The 20,828-nt window shown below is 43.8% G+C and overlaps 1 long non-coding RNA gene across 1 annotated transcript in view; it reads right to left on the bottom strand.

Moving 5' to 3' along the window:
- Positions 1-8,024: 8,024 nt before the first annotated feature.
- Positions 8,025-20,828, bottom strand: part of LOC129620683 (uncharacterized) — a 44,989-nt gene continuing 32,185 nt past the window's right edge. The window contains exons 2-3 of the long non-coding RNA XR_008698664.1: positions 19,577-19,705; positions 8,025-8,885 (exon numbers count right to left, since the gene is read on the bottom strand). This is a non-coding gene — a long non-coding RNA (uncharacterized LOC129620683). The remainder of the gene's footprint in view (positions 8,886-19,576; positions 19,706-20,828) is intronic.

Here is a 20,828-nt window from a genome sequence, read left to right as displayed (position 1 = left end):
CACACTTGGCTCTCACTGCTTTTGGATTTATCATAAAGCTGCAATAATAAAGACTGTGCTATTAACATAGGATCGACAAATAGATGGGTGGAATAGAATAAAAGGTCCAGAAACAGACCAAATCATACATGGTCAATTAATTTTTGACAAAACTGCCAAAGCAATCCAATGGGAAAGGATTTTAAACAATTGTTACTAGGACAATTGAATATCCCAGGAATAAGTAAACTTTGAACATTGCCTTACACTATAAACAGAAATTAACTTAAAATGATCATTGATCAAAACTTCATTGATGATTAAAGAATATACTATGAAGAAAGATAGTCTCTTCAGTAAATGGTCTGGAAAAACTGGACAGTTACATGTAGAGGAATGAAAATACAACATTCTCTAACAGCACATACAAAAATAAACTCAAAATGGATTAAAGACCTAAGTGTAAGACCAGGTACCATAATAAAAAATTCCTGGAGGAAAATATAGGCAGAGTACTCTTTGACATAAATTGCAGGAATATTTCTTGGATCTGCCTCCTAAAGTAAGAAGAAAAAAAAGCAAAAATAAACAAATGGGATCTAACTAAACTTAAAATGTGTTGAAAACCATTGATAAAAAGATGACCTACTAAGTGGGAGAAAATATTTGCAAATGATATGACCAATAAGGGATTAATGTGCAATATATACAAACAACTCATACAACTCAAAAAAAAAAAAAAAAAAACAATGGGCAGAAAAACTGAATAGACATTTTTCCAAAGAGGAAATGCAGGCAGCCAAGAGAAGATGTTCAGCCTCGCTAATCACCAGGGAAATGCAAATCAAAACCATAATGAGATATCGCCTCACACCTGTCAGAACGGTTACCATGAAAGGAACACAAATAACAAATGTTGCTGAGAATGTGGAGAAAAGGGAATCCTTGTACACCGTTGGTGGAGAAGTAAGTTTGTGCGGCCACTGGTGAAAACAATATGGAGGCTTCTTAAAAAACTTGAAACAGAACTACCATATGATCCAGCAAGCCCACTCCTGGGTATATTAATATATCCAAAAACCCAGTAATTTGAAAAGATACATGCCCCTCAATGTTCACAGTAGCATTATTTATGATTGCCAAGATAAGGAAGCACCCTATGTGTCCATCAACAGAGGAATGGATGAAGAAGATGCAAGATAAACACTCACACACACAATGGTGTATGACTCAGCACCCAAGTCCTTGTCTGAGGCTTTCTTTCAAAGAAACCCAAACCAAGACATATATACACTTTGTTTTTATCTGCCATGTTGCATCTCATATACACTCTGCTGTTTTGGATGTACCACAGTTTTTATAACCATGCCCCCATCAGTGGTATCTCAGGTTGTTTATAGTCTCTTGCTATTGTAAACAGTGTTTTCAAAGCATCCTTTTTCATGTATCTTTGTAAGTTAAATCTCTAGAGATGGAATGGATAAAGCAAAGGGTGCGTGATAGTCTTATATAGGAAGCATCCCTAATATGATTCACCTATAAAATCTTACCTGTACACATAGCTTTTCAGTCACAAATCCAGGGTGTAATGATGCACAACTCTCCCTATCAGAGTTGATGCAAGACTGTAGTCCGACATCCTGAGGCCCCCTCTACTCAACTCTCTAGCCGCCTTTTCCTTAGATCAACCTGTCCTCTCACTGTGAACAAGAGAAAGCCTGAGACAGAAAGAGTAAGAACATAAGCCAAAACACAGAGAAATGGAATCAGAGGGAAAATATACATAAAACCACTCATCGATTGCCAGGAAGTTTAAAAAGAACTCTCTTATTGCCAGGCTTCCCCAGAGGCTCAGCAGTAAAGAATGCGCCTGCAATGCAGGAGCCACAGGAGACGTGGGTTCGATCCCTGGGTCGGGAAGATTCCCTGGAGAAAGGCATGGCAACCCACTCCAGTAGTCTTGCCTGAAGAATCCCATGGACAGAGGAGCCTGGCGGGTTACAGTCCATAGGGTCACAAAGAGTCGGACACAACTGAAGCGACTTAGCACATACACACTCTTGTTCACCAGAGTAAAGAGCACTGGACTTGGAGTCAGGGAGTTCTAGATACTCTCAGCCAAAGCAAGTGGTGTCCTTGAATAAGGTAGTCTCCATTTGCCTCAATTTCCTCATTTTTAAAATGAAGAGGTAGGCCTGAATAATTATTTCTGGAACCTTCCTCATCCTGATATTCTGATTTCTACAATCTGGGCAGCTTGTAGAAATGGCTCCCATATTTACCAAGGTGTCAACCCAGCCACTATCTGTTTAAAACTCCTCTCTGAACCACAGGCAGAAGATGGGAACTACAGGCAAACCTTGGAAACAGTGCAGGTTTGGCTCCAGAACACCATAGCATAGCTAATATCACAACAAAGCGAGTCACACAATTTTTTTTTATTTCCCAGTGCATATGAAAGTTATGTTTATGCTATAGTGTAGTCTATGAAGTGTGCAATAGCATTATGTCTAAAAAAGCTATGTACATACCTTAATTAAAAACTACTGTCTTGCTAAAGAATGCTAAACATGATCTGAGCCTTCAGCAAGTTCTAATCTTTTTTGCAATAGTAACAGCAAAGATCACTGATCACAGAGCACAACAAGAAATACAGCAATAATGAAGAAGTTTGAAATATTGTGAGAATTGCCAAAATGTGCCCAGAGTCAGGAAGCGAGCAAAAAATGGCACCAATAGACTTGCCTGATTCAGGGTTGCCATAAACCTGCAATTTGTAAACAAATAAAACACTTTACCTGCAAATAAATACCAGTAAAAATGGCACGTGCCTACACTGTGTGAGCTGTGTATCACTGTGTGAGCTTTAAATCACAACCAAAATGCAAATTCCTCAAAAACAAATGCAAATATCCCTAAGAATAGGACACATTTTTGCTTATAACCATCCATAGGAGCAGATTTCTGCAGAGCACATTTTGGGAACAATGTTTTAACCCCCATGAGCAGCTGGAGCTCAGGCTTTAGGGTCAGAAGGACCTGAACTCAAATCCTAGTTCCTCCATATGTTAGCTATATGTCCGTGACTAGTTCTGTAGGAATGAGGCAAATAATGCCACTTTTTCAGGGTGCTGTGAGAACTAGAAGAGATGTTAAATAGTAAACTTGTACCTAAGGTTGAGTGTTAGATTCCAAATTCGTGGTAAGAAAAAGCTAAGGCCAAGACAAAGTGACTGACTTGCATTTGGGGGCCATGTTAACCTTTGTCACACACACAGACACACACTAACACACATTTATAAGAGCTATATATTGAGTCAATACTTGCTATAAACAGAACGCTTGTCCCCCTCCCCACTTATATATTAAATCCTATGCCCCAGTGTGATGCTCTTAAGAGATGGGGCTGGTTGTGGGTGGCCATGGCCTGCAACGGCCTGAATCAGGGCTTCAGTTCTGGGCCAGAGGTTGAAGTCAGGCCACTGCAGTGTGAGCACTGAATCCTATCCACTAGGCCAGTGGCCAGCAACAAGGCCCTGCCCACTGACTTTGTAGAAATAAATTTCCACAAAGAGATGGAAAGTAGTGACAATAATCAAGTGTCTATTACGAGGAAAAAGAGTCATGCTCTCATGGTAGTTTGAATCACTTACATTGGGCGCTTCTTCTGGGCTTCCTCTGGCCAATCATCTTGCCTTGTGGGCTCTGAGTCCAAATTTAATTAATCCCAAGGTCCTCCCCTGTGTGCACACGCATCTCTCAGCCAAAAGGGATTCTAATGAAGAGGCCTATAGTAGTAGACGTCACCTAACAAGGTGGTGCTCCCTCCCTTTTTGACCCCCAAGGAGCCTTTCTGTGCATGTGAAGTGGGGGAGGTCTCCTTGATCTCAAGAACGATAAATACTTGGTCTATTCATCTCTCATCTGGGCAGTGCTCATCTCCTCTTCACTCCTGCTATTATCTTCATCTTGGAGTATCTGTGCACAGGGTACCAACCCCAGCTGCTCAGCCTGGGGCCCATCGATCTCCTGCTTCAAGGCTTTTAGAAGGTGATGAGTCATGAAGGTGGAGCCCTCATGAACCGGGTTAGTGCCTTTACTAAAGAGGCTCCAGAGAGCTCCGTATCCCAGCTGCCATGTGAGAATGCAATAGGAAGATGATCACCTATGAATCAGGAAGCAGGTTCTCATCAGGCACCAAATCTTCCAGAACCTTGATCTTGGCCTTCCCATCCTCCAGAACTGTAAGAAATAAGTTTTTATGTACAAAGCACCTAGTCTGTGGTATTTTTGTCATAGTCCAAACAGACTAAGATAATACTAATCAGTTCAGTCACTCAGTCATTTCCAACTCTTTGCGACCCCATGGACTGCAGCACGCCAGGCTTCCCTGTCCACCACCAACTCCCAGAGCTTGCTCAAACTCATGTCCATCGAGTCAGTGATGCCATCCAACCATCTAATCCTCTGTCTTCCCCTTCTCCTTTTGCCTTCAATCTTTTCCAGCATCAGGGTCTTGCTATATGCTAATCTTTCACCATTATTTAATAACTTTATCTCACAAATTTAACAACTAAATTCTGTTGCTATGATTATTTAGGGTATTTTCCATTTCTATTTGTAAGAATGAATTATCTCTATATACTCTTCTTTGACGGCCTCACTTAATAGATCCTAAATAGATGTCAGAAGCCTAAAGAGTAATTAGGCTTGTGCACAAGGAAGAAGCCCCAAGTTCATCTAAACAGTATTTGCTGAGCTTCTAGAGGCCAAGCACCATCCAGGCACACTTCCATATCTTCCAACGCTTACAGTGCTGCCCCAAAGGGCACGTGTGCCTCTTTTTATACAGAGGATGTGGCTTTGTCCTATAAATTAGACTATCAAATAGAAGACAAGAGCTGAGGTTTAGATATTACTGCGTCTCAGCCTCAATGGGCCAGAAAGCAAGAAGAAACTTCAGAGAAATAAAAGGAGAGGACAGAGCAATCTGGAATACAAAGGACCCCAAACTGAATATGGTATATCCTGTTTCCTCCAGTCATCAGAACATGAGAGTCCAGCCACCTGGATGCAGTTTCAACATAATTTATTCAACTCGTCCACTATTTACTGAGCATCAATTACAGCCAACTATAACTCAGCTGTCATTCACTGAAGCAGACTAGAGTAAGGGTTAGGAGTGCAGGCTCTGTCTTTAAAGACTAAGGTCAATCTATAAGGAACAATCTGCAGGATAATAAGAAATTGAAGTAAGGTGCAAAACTGCAGCAAAAAGAGGAGAGGATATATATGCTTGTTTATGCACTGAACATCTCTGGAAGGATTCATAAATCCTGCTGAAAGCAGCACTCCTTCTGGCCACAGGGCAGTAATAGGAACCAGATTTACCCTCTTTCCTTATTCAGGTTTTTTTTTTTTTTTTCATGACAAAAGGAAATAACAGTTTAAGACATTGTGCAGCAGACAGTGCTGGAAGAGTTGCTGCTGGCTAAGAGAAGGGAAGCCTGGCATGCTGCAGTCCATGGGGTCGCAAAGAGTCGGACGCAACTGAGCGACTGAACAACAACAAGAGAAGGAAAAGGAAGGAAGGGGCGGTACAATTGCCCCAGCTTACTGCTAGGCGGTCCTTTCCAGGTGGAACCTAGTGACCTCCCTGAGCTAAGGAGGCAGAGATTGTATCAGGGTGTCCACATCAGCTAGATTGACAAGGCAGGGTGATAGAGAAGAGAGAGCTCCTGCAACTTGCAGAGGGATTCTCTCTAGTTACTGCCTGAGAACTGGTCAGTACACATGTGAGAAGCTACTAGAGGTTGAGAAAGAACCACTGCAAAGCAGTGAGTCCAACAGCTTCTCAACTTCACACCCGTCTGGAACTAGTTTGTGTTCCTGCCAGCCCAAATGGAAAGACCTCATAATAAACTGGGCATGGGGTAAAATCCCTGGAAGTGGGGACATATTAGAGCTAGACAACAGACTATCCTGGATCAGCATAATAAAGCATGGAAGTGATGAAACCTCCCGGATGAATGACTGTGGGGAAGAAAAGGGGAGTTGAGGACCAGGGTCAGGGCTTGAAGTATAGCTTCCTGTTCACTACACACCTTTTTTCACTGTTTGGAATTTTTACTGTGTATATAAATTCCTTTTATTTTATTTTTTTTAATTTTATTTTATTTTTAAACTTTACAATATTGTATTGGTTTTGCCAAATATAAGAGGGCAGGCTCTAGTGTCAGACTGTTTGAGAATCAGGCTCTATCTCTTGTAAGCTGATTAAACTCAGGCAAATCTGAAACCCTCCAAGCCTCGGGTTTCTCGTGGATGAACTGAATTTTGCCCTTTTGTTTCAGGTGGACATGACCATCCCTCAGTTCCAGAGATGGGCCTATTACTATGATCTTAGGTGGTGGGTCTCTCGGGTGATTAGATCATGAGGGTGGAGCCCTCAGGATTGCAGTTAGTGCCCTCACATAAGAGTCCCTGGATTTGAAAAAAAATTGAAAAAGAAGAGATACATGTATATGAATAACCGAATCACTTTGCTGTACACCTGAAACTAACACAACATTGTTAATAAACTGTTTCAGTGTAAAATAAAAAGTTAAAAAAGTAAAGCTAGTTTGTTAAACAAATTTGATTTGTTAATGAAATCTATGTAGTTTAAATCTACCTTTAGCTGAATTATTACTAATCGTAGTTTTTTTATTTCTGTAAAGCAACAGGTCATATATATTATTATGACTGGATTTACTTAAACAAACCAAATACAAATCATCTGATGATTAAAAAAGAGAAAGAGAGAGACACTGGAGAGTCCCTTCTGCCATGTATGATTATAGCAAAAGATGAGCATCTAGGAAGTATAGACACAGAATCTACCAGTATACTGATCTTGAACTTTCAGCCTCCAGGACTATAAGAAATAAATTTCTGTTATTTCTGACCAATCACCACATTTCATGCCCCTGGGATAGTAACTGAATCAAATTGGTCTAATGAGAGGAGTGTCCAGACTTTCACTGAAAATGTTGGGAAAGAGATGCCATTAATTTCAGGATTTCTCAGGGTTGCAAAGCTCCTGATGGTTATTTTCAGGGCACTAGCTTGAGAATGAAACCAAGACAGAAGAAAACAAAGCCAAGAGCTGGAGAGAGATACTGTCCTGGTGATGTCATTTGAGCACGGGGATCCAGCGATGCCTAACGCCAATTTCTGTCACTTGCAATCAGAAGGCGCCTGACAAATTCAGTAGGGATCATTATTCAATTAATTCCACAAGCACTGAGCCCAGATGAGGTGCCAGAAACTGTGCCAAGAGCTAAGCATTTGAACATGAGATCCTTGTCTTTAATAAGTTTATGGTCTAGTGGAGGAGACAGACATGCAAATTGACAAATTGCTAGGATAGAGATATTCCCAGGGTGCTGTGGGTGAGGCATCTAGACCATCCTGGGAGGAGGGGTTAGACATCCAAAAGACTTTGTGAGGAGTGATCCCTAAACGAAGCCTCAGTGGATGCCAAAGAAGTGGTCAGAAGAAAAAGGGGAGTAAGAGCATTCTAGATCAAGAGGGAAGTGAAAGCAGATGTGTCCAGACATGAGGGATCAGTGGAGATAGATAAGACTAAAGAAATAAGCAAGAAAAAAAAATCATGAAGCACATTGTACATCACACTCTATGAGTTTGGATTTTGTGTCTTCATCACTGTGGTATGCCATTCGAAAACTTAATACAGGGGAGATATATGATCAGATTTTTGTGTGGAAAATAGATTAGAAGGCAAGACAGATAAGGAAAATCAATTAAAAGAATGAGGGAGTAATCCATGCTGGATATGCTGAGGGCCTGAGTTAAGAAAACAACAAAATTCTGTAAAGCTATTGTCCTTCAATTTAAAAAATTAATTAATTAGAAAAAGAAATTAGGAAGAGGGATGGAGAGTAGCAAAAGAATGAATTTGAGAAGTTTTACGGAGAAAGAATTGACTGGACTTGATGCTGAAGGATAATGTATTTCAATTTGAATCATTAAAATAGAAATAATAGTTAACGATTTTATAACACTGCCCACCAAGTCCTGTTCTAGGTGCTTTACACAAATTAACTCACTCAATACTGCTATTTCTCATTTGAACATTTTAGGCATTTGAACATGAGAACCTTGTCTTTAATGTTATGGCCTAGTGGAGGACACAGACAAGAAAAAGGACAAATTTCTAGGATCGAGATATTCCCAGGGTGCTGTAGGTGAGCATCTAGACAATCCTGGGAGGAGGGGTTAGACATCCAGAAAGACTGTGAGGAGTGATCCCTAAACGGAGGAACTGGGTCCCTGAGAAGTAAAATAACACCTAAGGCTACACTCTCGCAAGTGGTATAACTGCAACCCCAATATGGACAATGTAGGACCCACACCTGTGCTATTGACCATGCAAACGCACACTGTTTACTATTTAGGGAAAAAGTAAGAGGAGCTGGCCAAGAAAATAAAATAACTAGGAGACAGAGGGAAGCCTGGAGAGCTCATTGTCACAGAAAGGAGGAGGTGAATGCCTGTTTTTTACTTCTGTGGTAATTAAATACCCATCACGCAATTGGAGGACGACAGTCTGGGCTTAGCCAAGAAGAGACTTTCACAGTTCTGTAAAATAGGTGTTTTCATATCACCAATTTCTAGATGTGGAAACTGAGGCTTGGAGTGGTTGGGGAACTCCACAAGGTCACTCAGCTGGTAAGGGACCCAGCCATTGCTCAGACCTGGCCATCGTCTGCACGCTGGGCTGGGTCCACCAGAGTGCTGGGATGTATCAGGTGCCCAGGGCTGTATCAGGGAGGGAGGGGAGCACGCAAGCATGGTCACATCCCTGCTCCCAGTGGGTCTGTAATCTTGTTGCTCAGATGAGGCTATAACAAACGAAAACAGAAATATCATGAGAAGGCAGCATAAAGAAAGGTGTGTACCTGGCTAAATGACAGACTCTGGCACCTAGGGCTTCCCTGGTGGCTCAGCTGGTACAGAATCTGCCTGCAATTCGGGAGACCTGGGTTCGATCCCTGGGTTGGGAAGATCCCCTGGAGAAGGGAAAGGCTACACACTCCAGTATTCTGGCCTGGAGAATTCCATTGACCATATAGTCCACAGGATCGCAAAGAGTGGGACACAACTGAGCGACTTTCACTGGGCACCTAGAGCAGGTGAGGAGGCATCAGAGAGCTGATGGACATGGGTTGAGTATTGAAGGACAGGCTGAGTATAATCATGGGAGGATATGGGGCGTTTCCAGGGATGGGGCCCTCACCTGGGCATTCTCAGGGAGCGACAGGCACCTGGGCAACATCCCTGCTCTGTTCTTCCACTGTCCTTTGAAGTTTCCTCCCCTCTGGGAATCCATGTGGTTTGAATAGGCCTGACCACACCACCCCCTCAGACTCCAGGGGCGAGGGTTTGATGCCAGTCTGGTCAATCACTGGGCTTCATTTCTCCCAACTCAGCAGTCTGAACCATCCAGTCTGACGATCTCAGGTGTGTGCTGGATCTTTGGGAGGAAGAAACCCTCTTCCTAAGACAGCTGGCTCTAGGAATGATATTAGCTTGGGGATGCTGGGGGGCCACGTTCTATAGAGGTCTGCCTAGACACACACTGAGAAAGGGGGACAGGAAAGAGAAAGATCTGATGATAAGATTTGGGCTCCTGGATCCAGCCATGCCTGACTGCAAACTAGTAAATTCCTTTTGTTGTTTATGCCAGTTTGCCTTGGGTTTCTGACCCTGGAAGGTGAAAGAGGTCTGACTGACACAGACCTCCAGAGGTGACAAACTCCAGGAATCCAAAGTCGGGGTCTGTCTACCTTCTCTGAAGAACAGGAGTCGGACAGGAAGTATAGTAAGTTGAGTCCATAAAAGAGACAAGGCCCATAGGCCTCTGTAGAGGGGTGAGATCACTATAGACTTCACAGAAATGGTTTTAGTTTCAAGTGTGTCTCAAAAGGTGGATAACGTTTCACCACCTGGCATTTGGGGGAGTGCAGCACAGGAGGAAAGGGACGATCTCACAGGAGAAGGCAGAGAAAGAGAAGAATGCAATGCATGTTTAGGATGTATCAAAAGGTCAGATTTGGCTACAGGATGAAGACATGAGGAGCACCCCAAGAGGTCAGGTTGCAAAGGTACGGTTGAAAACCCCAAGTGCCCAGAGGTGTGTTTTGTGAGGTGCCTAGGGACATAGACAACATATTAAAAAGCAGAGATATTACTTTGCCAACAGAGGTCCATCTAGTCAAGGCTATGGTTTTCCCAGTGGTCATGTATGGATGTGACAGGTGGACCATAAAGAAAGCTGAGCGCCGAAGAATTAATGCTTTTGAACTGTGGTGTTGGAGAAGACTCTTGAGAGAGCCCCTTGGACTGCAAGGAGATCCAATCAGTCCATCCTAAAGGAAATCAGTCCTGGGTGTTCTTTGGAAGGACTGATGCTGAAGCTGAAACTCCAATACTTTGGCCACCTGATGTGAAGTACTGAAACTGACTGATTGGAAAAGAGCCTGATGCTGGGAAAGATTGAAGGCAGGAGGAGAAGGGGACGACAGAGAGTGAGATGGTTGGATGGCATCACCGACTCAGTGGACATGGGTTTGAGTGAACTCTGGGAGTTGGTGATGGACCGGGAGGCCTGGCGTGCTGCAGTCTATGGGGTCGCAAAGAGTCAGACACACTGAGCGACTGAACTGAACTGAACTGAGGCATAGATATGACAGTTTCATGGGATGGGAGACAAGTTTCCTTCTCCAAGGTCTCTAGAAATGTGTAGATCCCAGGGAAACCAGAGAGACTCTCAGGATGTCATAGAGCAGGTAAAGAGCTAGGTGTCCAGGTAAGAGAGGAAAGTGGTGATTTTGTTCCCTGGCCCCACTCTGTCTGGGCCCAGATCCCCGCTCCCTGCTCCGGCTGCGCCCAGGACAGGAGATGAGATGTATCCTTGCACAGGCACTGTTCCAGGAAGGGCTTCCCAGCCGGGCCCCTCCAAGTACCCCGGCCCTGGGGAGGGGGAGTGGTCTCAGCGTCATTGAGGGGGGGCTCCCCTCGGCCTCCCCTGTGGTGCCTCGCAGCACCTCTCAGCAGCCGCTGCTTGAGTTAATTACAGTAATTATACCTGCTCTCTCTTCGGCTCTGGTTCCCTTTGTTCCCCCGTTTCCTGCCCGCTCATTTGCAAATCTAATCGCTCTGCAGATTGATTTTTTTCCTTTTAAGAGAGAACGGGATAAAGAGTCAAAGATAGGGTGCAGAGAATGTGGGAGAGAAAAAGTGGGGGTGGGAGTGCGCTGAGAAGGGGGGCAGGGAGAGGTGAGGGAGAGAGGTGGGCAAAGCAGATAGGAGCATCAGAGGAGGGAAAGGATTTAAGAGCACCTCGCTCAGGTGAGGAGGTTCAGGGAGCTGTGGGCAAGGGTTGGGTACTGAGGACGCGTGTGTTCTTGCTTAGTCCTGTCTGACTCTGTGACCCCATGGACTGTAGCCCACCAGCTCCTCCATCCATGGGATTTCCCCGAAAAAGAATACTGGAGTGGGCTGTCATTTCCTTCTCTAGGGGATCTTCCCCACCCAGGGATGGAACCCACATCTCCTATTGCCTCCTGCATTGGCAGGAGGATTCTTTACCATTGAGCCACCTGGGAGGCCTAGCAAAAGGGTGTTCTAGCAACAGTCCCAGTGAAGGTACCAGCCAAACAGCTGGCATCAACTGTCAGATATCAGAGTGAAGAAACCTTCAGATAGTTCTAAACCCAGATGTTGAGTCACCCCCAGCCTCTGAGTCTTCTGGTTGAGACCCCAACATTGTGGAACAGAAAGAAACCCTCTCTACTTGTGCCCTGTTCAAATTCCTGACGGTCTGTGACCCGTTATTTTACACCACTAAGTTTTGGGGTAGTTTGTTGCATGGCAATGGATAGTCAGAACAGAGGGTTCCCAGAAGCTGGAGCAGATAGTCCCCAGATGAAGTTAGCTTCAGTTAAGGAAGCAATCAAGAAGCCCAAGAATAGAGTTGATGCCATGAAGTCAGGTCCTCAGCTATCACTCGGATTCACCCTCAGCACTGCTAACGAATTCTCAAAAGAGAAGGTCAGAGTTCAGGTAAGCAAGAAGGCAGAAGTGGGAATGGGAACATGTGTCAGCTCCCCACAACGGATCAGACGATGTTTACTAAGGACCTACCATGAGTCAGACACGGAACAGCATCCCCGCCCCATAGGAGCACAGTATAATTGGGGAGACAGACACATCCACATTCAGAAATAATTATAATGCAAAGTTAAGTTGCTATTAAAAATAAAAGTATGCTGGGAAGACTTTGGAAACAGGGATGTCAGCCTTAAATGTTTCATATTCTAGAACGGTTCCTGTTTTCTCATTGGTATAAATGATACACATCTCCTGGTTCTCAACTCTTAGAATCCAAATCTCTTAGTCCAAGCCTTGTAATTGAAGGCCTATTGTACACCCTTGCTTAGAAAAGTCAAGGGCTTCATAAATGCCTTTTCGTATTTTATATAACCCTGTGGAAGTAGATGTTATTTGTTCCCCAAAATCCACTCTCCTGTTCTCCAGAATAACATAATCTGTGATATTTCCAGGTTCATAGTCACTTGGAATGAGGATTATGTTTCTATGCCTCCCCATCCTTGAAGCTATATGTGGCTAAGTCACAAGGGATGTACAGTAGGTGGTGTATGAAACTTCTGAGTTATATCCTTAAAAGGAGAGGACATGCCCTTCTTAGCGCCATTTCTGCCTCCTTTTTAGCTGGAATGAGGATGTGGCATGAGCCATTTTAGATGATGAATGAAATGCCTTAGAAATGTCAGAACCGAGATCCCTTGTACCTTGGAACCCCGTTTTAGCTGTGGTCTACCTAGTAGACCCTGGCAAATAAACCTTAGCCTTGTTTAAGGAAGTACTATTTGAAGGGTCTCTGTTACTAAATCAAACCCTACCCAAAAGTCCATTAACTTAAACTATTAGTTCTTGACTTCTGTGCACACACATATACACTGAGGTCCAGCCCCCAGTAGATACTTAAGAATTAGTTGAGGAATTTGTTGTTCGATAAGATCAACCGTGGGCTTCCCTGGTAGCTTGGTGGTAAAGAATCTGCCTGCCAATGCAGGAAACATGGATTTGATTCCTGGGTCAGGAAGATCCCCTGAAGAAGGAAATGGCAACCCACTCTAGTATTCTTGCCTGGGAAATCCCATGGACAGAGGAGCCTGGCGGGCTACAGTCCATGGGGTGACAAAGAGTCGGACATGACTTAGCCACTGAACAAGAACAAGACCAACTGTTCATCACTGGCCCCCTGCTGCCAGGGGGTACTATCTCAAGAGTGCAAGAGCACGCTTTCCCCTGGGCTCTGATGCCCCTGAGGGTACCTGGCGGTCTGCTGAGTGATATACAAGCAGCACTTTCCTAGAGACCATTTTGCTCAAAGATTCGCTGAAAGGGTTTTGAATTGTTTATCACTTAAAAGGTTTTTTCATGTGCCCAAGATAGAAGCAGCAAAACTCCACTTTCCTGTGTCAGCCAATCTTGTACTTTTCATGAATACTAGGAAAGCAGGTAATGTGTGCGTGCAGCGAGTGATTGAAAAAGCTGTTCTTTGTGTCATCGGTGGTATCCAAGTAGAATGGGGTATTACTTTAGGGAGGGAAGCTTACGCCAGCCTCTCCCTCAGCATGTTGCTGGATACTACATGGGGAAAAGAAAGAAAAGGTTTCATGGTCAAATGAGTTTGGGAAAAGCCAGATTAAAACAAGAAGATGATTGCTCTGGGATTTCTCGTGGTTTTCAACCTGGTGACTCGCATAATGAAGCTCCAACAAGGGGATAAGCACTCAGAGGCGCACACAGAGCACCTTCGCACGGACAGTTCACTGCAGGGCGTGTCTCCAAGAACTCACTTGCTGAGCTATGTGGTGTGACTCTCGTTGTTGGTTACGTCTGCCAAAGCCAAGGAGTGGGAAGGTGATTTTAGCCTATTAAATTCTGGAGAGAGCAATGTGCCAAACCAACCGCTCTGCTATTTTGTCATTTCCCTTTCCACCCCCACTTCCTATTTGTGATGGTTAGTTTTGGATGTCAGCATGGCTTGGCCATAGCACCCAGTTATCCCATCAAACCCCAATCTAGGTGTGATGTCCGAGATGTACATCTAGTTAATATCTACAGTCAGATGCCTTTAAGGAAAGATTATCCTTTATGATATTACCTGGACCTCATCCAACCAGTTGAGAGGCCTTGAGAGCAAACCTGAAGTTTTCTGGAGGAAAAAGAAACTCAGCCTGTAGACTGCAGCAGCGACTCCCGTCCAAGAGTTTTCCCGACTCCCAGCCTGCTCAGCATTAGTTTGTAAATTTTGGACTTGCCTACCATCCAATAAGCCAATTGAGCCACGCCAACTATTTTCATTTGCCAGAGCAAGCCAAAGCTAACCCCCACGTACTGTTGGAGTAAATTCCTCAATAACACAAAGTTCCAAAAATTCTGGAATTTTGCATGTATCTTTTCCAAGTGTAATATTTTGAAATTTGAGTTGAAACTTGGAACTGGGATAGACAGAAAAGAAACCAAAGTTTGAAACATTAACTTGATAATCAGATATTCAAAACATCCCAAAAATCATCCAAGGTGGTAACTGACTTGCTATTGTCCTTTAGGCTGCCACTGATGACCTTGACATGGACAGTGAGTTATAACCAACAATCAGTCTTAAGAGTGTAAAATTTACTTAGGTTCATTATATGGATTCTGTATATAGGCTCATCGTATGGTTTTGTTGTTGTTGTCAAAACACAATTATGAAATAAATAAATCTAAACTTCGATGTTCCTTGTGTGACAAACCCCTGTGCAAAGATTGCACGTAACCTTCTCTCTTGCGGCAGCATTCAGAAACAAGAAGCAAGCTCTCAAAGAAAATCCTAGTTTCTACACCAAAAGAAGAGGAATGCTAACTAGGATCAATATAATGAAAAGCAAAAGCAAATTAACAAATCTAAGCATTGAAGTCCTCTCTGAGGTCAAGTTCAGAATTGTCTGTGAAAGCGAAGCTCGTGTAATGACATAAAGTGTGGTTCAAACTTGCTGTCTATATTTTTGTCCGACTGCTACTGCTAAGTCACTTCAGTCGTGTCCGACTCTGTGTGACCCCATAGACAGCAGCCCACTAGGCTCCCCCGTCCTTGGGATTCTCCAGGCAAGAACACTGGAGTGGGTTGCCATTTCCATTTTTGTCCGAAGCTGTGTACAAATAAGCAGTCAAGCTAAAAGGGGTGCTCTTATTAAACTTATTCATACAGGCAGATATTAATAAACTCAGAAGCATACATGAACAGTTGGTCAAGACAGTGGAAATAACAGATCTCTTTGCCTTAGAAGTCAAAGTATGTAAATTAATTAGCCTCCAATTAAAATAAATAAATGTATATTAAAAAAAAAAAAAAGTCAAAGTATTTTTTCTGATTGTAAAAACAGTCCAGACTTCTGGGTGGAGTCACCTGAGCAAGAACACAGAATCTCTCTCTTCAAATACTCAATGAAATAAAGCAAAAAAGTAAAACAAGCCAGCAAAAAGTCAAGAGCAGCAACCACGAAAGAGGAGTCGAAGCTTATACCATAGAATTCCAAAATGATAGCCAAGAAAAGAAACACGGTATTCTGGTGTGATCAGAATGACTGCTTACATCACTTTTTACAAGAGTAGAATGTAGGAATGTATTGAGTCCGAAGATTCCTGAGAATTCTCACATATACTCTATAATTTGAGGAGATGTGACCTGAGAGAGTAAGTAGACAGATCTAGGAAGAGCTGTGGGATAATTCCAGTGAACAGAAGCCCTTCCATCCATGAGGCCTCTGCAGAGGCAGGAATGGCCACTGGGAGAGAGACAACAGGAAAAAGAAAGATTATAAACCCAATCTAACAGTAAAGGGAGAAAAGTAACCTAAGTAATAGAACTGAGCTCCCCATGAGAGTTTTAGTCTATAAAACTCAATAAAAACATAAAATCAACAAATAGTGCACAATAGAATAATAAAATGAAATTACAAGGAATTTCACAAAGCTGAGGAGACAAATTGTGAACCAAAATAAACTTTCTACAAATCTAATAGATAAACTAGAAAGAGCTGCATGAAATGAAACAGACTCAGCTGACAAACAGAACTATATGTTTGGGGGAAGACCTGATGTAATCACAGTGAATGAGGAGAAAACAAAACAGAGATTAAAGAAATTAGGGAGTTACAGGTGTAGAGGACAAAGATTGACAAGTGTAAGAATAATTGGTGCCCCTAAGTTTTAAAAAATAGGAATCAAGAAATATCCTGAAATATAATACAGGAAAGTTTCATTGAAATGAAGGAAGAATCAGCCACTCAAAATGATACATATATCATAAAATATCAAGAATAATTATTTCAGAATAATAGACATCAAGATGTAGCCTATTTATACTATTGAACATCCAAGAAAATAATAATCAAAATAAATAAATCATGATAGACATCAAGAAGACACATCCTAGTTGAATTATTGGACCTCAGAGATAAAAATAAACAGAATAAGCAAGAAGGAAAACATCATATGCATACAATTATTCAAATAAACTTGATATGGCATTAAAATTTTTTTTTAATCTCTCTATTTTCAATTAAAAGAAAGAGGGGCAAACATCAGACTAGTTTCAAACTTCTCACAGCCACACTCAAAGCCAGAAGACAGTAAGATGTCCACAAATGTCTACTCATGCATGCGAGCTCAGTCATGTCCGACTCTTTGGACTGCATAGACCGTAGCTCATCAGACTCCTCTGTCCATGGAATTTTCTAGGCAAGAATACTAGAATGGGTTTCTATTTCCTCCTCCAGGGGGTTTTCCCAACCCAGGGACCAAACCCATGTCTCCTGCACCTCCCACATTGGTAGGCAGATTCTTTACCGCTGGCCCTGGGAAGCCCACAGAATTCTAAAGGAAAGCAAGCTTGACATAACCACAAACTACACAGATTGTTGTACAAACTAAGGTTACAGTCAGCTGTTCCCAAACATGGTAAAACGAAGAGGCAAGCATTCCAACACCTTCTTTTAAAAACTGCTCAATGAAGTAAGAAACCTGGGGCAGTGAGTGTGTCAGAAGAAACCCTCAGGAAAATACCCTAAAAGGAGCCTTCAATCTCCAGCCCAGGGGCCCGTGTGTAGGTTTCCCCTTCCCTGGAGGAAAACTGAGACTGATAAACCTGAGCCTTGTTTGCAGGCCTGGGCTTCAGGTGTATCTGCATGGCAGCAAAATGAGAGTATCTGCAAAGCCTGTAATTGGTGTCTCTCTATTTGGAATCTGGCTCATCTGGTCACTGTCATATCACTTTCCAACACAAAACAAAGCAAAATGAAGCTGTCGTTGGGTTTCACTCGGGGCCCACAATTTCTGCCCTAAAGAAAGTGATTAAAATCGTGGATGACCCTTCCTTTGATGGGGACAGCATCACTGCAAACCCTGCTGTCTGCTCCCAGCCACTGTGTGACCAAGCCCAGCTCTGGAGTCCGGGACCTTTCAGACAGCTCTAGAAACAAGGCTGGAAGCAGGGTGGCTGGCAGTGTCTAGACACTGTCTGGGTGCTGTGTTTGATCAGGAACAAAGGGCATGTGAAGTTCTTTTCTCCATCTGTCTCTTAAAGAGCTAAAATTGCCACCTCACTGCAAGATAAAAAAGAATTACAGCATGTCTGGCCCAAAAGATAGGCACTGCAAGCTGACACCCCTCAGTACCCTGAGTGTGGGGACAGCCCCCAGAGTGTGCTCCTAGGATGACACGGCACGCACATGGCGGCTCAGTTCTCCTCTGAGGCAATCTCCTGCTCCCTGTCAGATGAGAGAGTGGGGGACAGGGACCCGCAAAGGCAGTGTAGCAGGGGGGTCAGGATGAGGACTTGGCACCAGAGGGCCTGGATTTTAATTCCCTCTGCAACTTCCTGCATAACTTCTGGCAATTTCATCTGTGCCTCAGTTTCCCCATCTGTAAAATGAGACTTACTGTAGTCCCTATTTTATAAGGCAGTTATGAGGATTAAATGTTAATCCATGGAGTGTACTTAGAAAAGCACCCAGCATATTGTTAGCTCAGGATTAGCTATGAGTAGCTCCAATACTTTTAGAGAAGGCAATGGCACCCCACTCCAGTACTCTTGCCTGGAAAATCCCATGGGCGGAGGAGCCTGGTAGGCTATAGTCCATGGGGTCTCGAAGAGTCAGACACGACTGAGCGACTTCACTTTCACTTTTCACTCTCATGCTTTGGAGAAGGAAATGGCAACCCACTCCAGTGTTCTTGCCTAGAGAATCCTAGGGACGGGGGAGCCTGGTGGGCTGCCGTCTATGGGGTCATACAGAGTTGGACACGACTGAAGCGACTTAGCAGCAGCGGCAGCTCCAATACTTTGGCCACCTGATGCTAATAGCCTACTCATTAGAAAAGACCCTGAGGCTGGGCAAGATCGAAGGCAGGAGAAGGGGATGAGAGAAGACGAGATGGTGGGATGGCATCATTGACTCAATGGACATGAGTTTGAGCAAACTATGGGAGATGGTGAAGGACAGAGAAGCCTGGCGTGCTGCACTCCGTGGGACTGCAAAGAATCGGACTCGACTGAGTGACTGAACAACAACAAGTAATTCTGGGCAAGAGTAATCTTGAAGTGTTTATACACACACACACACACACACACACACACACACACACACACACACAAACCAGTGCCATCCAGGGCAAGGAGGCATCTCTGCCCAGGAGCTGGAAGCAAGCAAACTTCCCCTCTTAAGAAGTCCTCTGAGAAAATAAAATTCAGGTGCAGGGAGCTAGGGTTTCCTCCCTGAGCGTCTGAGACCACCTATGCCCCCTGGTTCAGTGTGAGTCAGGACCACATCCTCTCTCTTAGGGTCTGGTTGACATCAGGTATCATCCACTTTAACTAGAGCTTTCAGTTCAGTTCAGTAGCTCAGTTATGTCCAACTCTTTAGGACCCCATGGAGTGCAACACACCAGGCTTCCCTGTCCATCACCAACCACCAGAACTTACTCAAACTCATACCCATTGAGTCAGTGATACCATCCAACCATCTCATCCTCTGTAATCCCCTTCTCCCACCTTCAATCTTTCCCAGCATCAGGGTCTTTTCAAATGAGTCAGTTCTTCACAGCAGGTGGCCAAAGTATTGGAGTTTCAGCTTTAGCATCAATCCTTCCAGTGAATATTCAGGACTGATTTCCTTTAGGATGGACTGGTTTGATCTTCTTGCTGTCCAAGGGACTCTCAAGAGTCTTCTCCAACACCACAGTTCAAAAGCGTCAATTCTTCAGCACTCAGCTTTCTTTATGGTCCAACTCTCACATCCATACATGACTACTGGAAAAACCATAGCTTTGACTAAACAGACCTTTGCTGGCAAAGTCATAGTTTTTCTTCCAAGGAGCAAGCATCTTTTAATTTCATGGCTGCAGTCACCATTTGCAGTGACTTAGGATCCCCCCAAAATAAAGTTTTATCACTTACAAATGGACTTCCTCCATCCATTCCAGATGGTCCTCATGCCAGGTGTGCAGATAAAGTGCAATTATTCCCATTTTCAGATGTGAAAACTGAGGTTCAGAGCAGTCAAGTGACTTTCCCAACTTGACAGAGCTTGAAATAGATAAGTGAAAGTAAAAATGTTAGGCGTCTGACTCTTTGCAACCCTATGGACCGTAGCCCACCAGTCTCTTCTGTCCATGGAATTCTCCAGGCAAGAATACTGGTGCGGGGAGCCATTCCCTTCTCCAGGGGATCTTCCTGACCCAGGGATCAAACCTGGGTATCCTGAATTGCAAGTGGATAATACCATCTGAGCCACCAGGAAGCCCAAAGCTCGGATGCAAATCCATTCTTTCACCTGCAAATCAATGGCCCTGCCCATGTGTATATGTCACTATCCCTCATTGTCTTAATCTTTGTTTTTTCTCTCTGATGTCCATTTGACTGTTTCTTTTCCCTTTTTTCTCCTCTGATTTTCATTTTTCCAATCCCTTTCTTTTCCTTTCCAGTTCAGATCTTAGTTTCTCCACAATCCATCTAAAACAAAAGAAAGGACTTGGGACAAACAGCAGCCCAAGGGACAAGCCTCACTGGGGATCAGGTTCTGTGTGCAGAAATGCAGGACAAGTTTGCTACTCCTGGAATAAGAGCAGAGCGCTGCTTGTAACACACACAGAGAAGAAACCACTGCAAAAGGCAGCCCCTCACCACCCTGCCCTCTTTTCCATTTCCGTTCTACCCTCAACACAGTCTTGTATTCTGATCATCCTCTCAGAACCGACTGCTCATTCTAACGGGAGAGAACCCCGAAGAAAAGAGGCGTTAGTTGCACCTCTAAAGGGAAAGAGGTGCAGGCCATACCCTGGACAGAGAAGTGGCTCTGACCCTGCAGAAAAGAAGCCCCAACCAGAATCCCGCGTCTGGGGAACTGTTATCTGTTCAGAAGAGGGAAACAAGGGCCACTGTGTCTCAGCACCTCTGAAACAACAGCCCAAGCAAAGCTCTTCTTTTTCCCTCCCCACAGTAAGGACCAACTGCTACCAACCGGGCAGAGAAACGGCGCCACCTCCTGGCCAGACACAAGTTTAGGACCAATACAGGTAGTTGACAAGGAAGTCACACCTCCTGCAGGGCATGAGCACAGTCTTCAGGGCCTTATATGATGGTCATCCACTGCCCCTTCGAGGCTTTGGAAACTAGCAGCCTCTGTTGAACCACAGCATAAGGTTGCTGC

Source organism: Bubalus kerabau, chromosome 10 (genome assembly GCF_029407905.1).
Source record: "Bubalus kerabau isolate K-KA32 ecotype Philippines breed swamp buffalo chromosome 10, PCC_UOA_SB_1v2, whole genome shotgun sequence".
NCBI lineage: Eukaryota > Metazoa > Chordata > Mammalia > Artiodactyla > Bovidae > Bubalus > Bubalus kerabau.
Note: the sequence above shows the minus strand (reverse complement) of the source record. Positions and strands in the feature narration are given on the sequence as shown.